General features: G+C 44.7%; 1 pseudogene; it reads left to right on the top strand.

The window, feature by feature from the left end:
• The first annotated feature begins 647 nt into the window (after positions 1-647).
• LOC114231031 (UBX domain-containing protein 6-like) lies at positions 648-1,289 on the top strand (annotated as a pseudogene).
• The last annotated feature ends 919 nt before the right edge of the window (positions 1,290-2,208 follow it).

Genomic DNA, 2,208 nt, shown 5'->3' with positions numbered 1-2,208 from the left:
TGAAATTGACAAACACTATACTATGAGCATGAGGTCATGTCATTATAAGGGAAAGCAAGTTCTCAAACTTTTACTAGCACACCACCTACTATGCATATGCAGGCGCACACACACACACACACACACACACACACACACACACACCATTTTAGAATGGCAATACATATGAAGCATTTCATTATATAGAAATGTTAAGCTAAGTGAAATAGGCCAGTCAGAGAAATCAAGCCTGCACATGCCCAGGTTGCAGGCTGGATCCCTTCTGGGGGGTATGCAGGAGGCAGCTGATCAATGATTCTCTCTCATCATCACCCTGGTAAACTATATTTGTTTAAAAAATGTAGATTTTGTTATGTTTTGTGTTGATGACATTTATACATGGCCTATAACTGACAGTGTTTTATACTTGCAATTTGCTCAAGTTTCTTTTCTCCTCAGTGTTATATAAATGACAGTATGTCTTATGATCAGCAGTGTTTGGTGTAACATGCTTGATGTAATTTATGCAATGTGATACGTAGTCAATGGTTAATAATTTTATTTTTGTTGAACTTTTAGTTTGTTTCCAGTTTTTCATGATTACCAATAATGCTATAATAAATGTATTAGTACATATTTCTCATGTAGTCATCTGCCAGGGACCTGCCATGACATGCAAATGGTGGCCTCAACTACTATGCAGGTTTGAGCAGAAGCAGCCCAAGGCCTGGATCCAATGTTGCAGGACTCCATCTGGAACCAGGTGAGAAAGGAATTTCAAACTAAAGCAGCTATCAAAGGGAGCCTGGAGGCCCCAGGCTCAACTTGGTGTCTGAGCCCAAAGAGAAAGGCTTGACCAATCTAGGGCGTCTGCGTTTACTTAACTGCCCACTTCAGGAGCCACCCTGAGGAAAGACCAGTGGGATACCTGCATCCAAGAAGCTATTCTCTCTCATTTCTACAGATTCAGTGACCGCCTGCATCATAAATATCTACACATTCAACAGGATGACGGTGGGATAGGATGAAGACCAGCCTGGACACCATCACCAAGCACCTGGACAATAGCCTTCTGTATCCAGAGGAATAGCACCTGGAGATTAAGGAGTGGAGCACAGTGTTCCAGGAGGGCATTCACTGCCTGGAAGGAAGGGACCCCTGAGTTTACTGAGGCCATCCGGAAAGTGACACTTATGGCTCCAGATCAGAAGAGCCCCAAAGAGTTCTATGTGCTGAGCCAGGCCATCCTGGCCCAGATCCAAAGCCTGGAGAGACACAAGCAGCAGCTGCTAAGTAAGCCCCAAGCCTGACCAGGCCGAGTTAACCCACAGCACAAGGCAGTCCCACCCGTACCCTTTGCCTCCCAGTTTGACCTGCCTGGGATTTCTTCAACATCAGGACAGAGAAGAATCGAGTGGTAGCAGAGGCTCAGGTCCCAGACAGGGCGTTGCAGAGCGTGCTGAAGATTGCACAAACCAAAATTCAGCAGATTACATTTGAAGATCTAACTGACTTTATTAAGCAAATTATGAATTGGGCAGCATTCCCTCTAGCATCCAAAAGGGCATTCCAGAGGGGCTGTACAAAATGGAAGGTTTTATATAGGAGAAAGGGTGGAGAAAGGGAGATATTATCAAATAGGGGAAACAAAGGATTCCTTTTAGACCAGAACATCTTTTTTTAGAGGAAGGGAAGGTCAAGGGTTTCTCATGTAGATTGAACCTTTTTCCTTTGGGGAATGGAGAGGCCAAGTGATAGATTACTTTGTCGGTGCTTGATCAGAAAATTCCAGACTGGTTGATTAAGATTACATTTCTGGAAGAGATTGAAACTGTAATTATATCAGGTATTAAAACCAGGTTGGGGCCCGACCAGCATGGCTCAGTCAGTGGTTGAGCATTGACCTATAAACCAGGAGGTCACGGTTCAATTCCCAGTAAGGGCACATTCCTGGGTTGCAGGCTTGATCCCCAGTGGGAGGGCATGCAGGAGGCAGCTGATCAATGATTCTCTCTCATCATTGATGTTTCATATCTCTCCCCCACTCCCTTCCTCTCTGAAATCAATAAACACACACACACACACACACACACACACACACACACACACACACAAACAGTTTTGGTACCAGGGGCTTTGACCACAAGTGACACCGTTTTTGGCATGTAGTTTTGGGTTGTTGTGTGTGTGTGTGTGTGTGTGTGTGTGTGTGTGTGTGTGTGTGTGTGT

The sequence above is a fragment of the Eptesicus fuscus genome, chromosome 2 (genome assembly GCF_027574615.1).
Source record: "Eptesicus fuscus isolate TK198812 chromosome 2, DD_ASM_mEF_20220401, whole genome shotgun sequence".
NCBI classification, from domain to species: Eukaryota; Metazoa; Chordata; class Mammalia; order Chiroptera; family Vespertilionidae; genus Eptesicus; species Eptesicus fuscus.
This window is presented reverse-complemented; position numbering and strand designations above follow the sequence as displayed.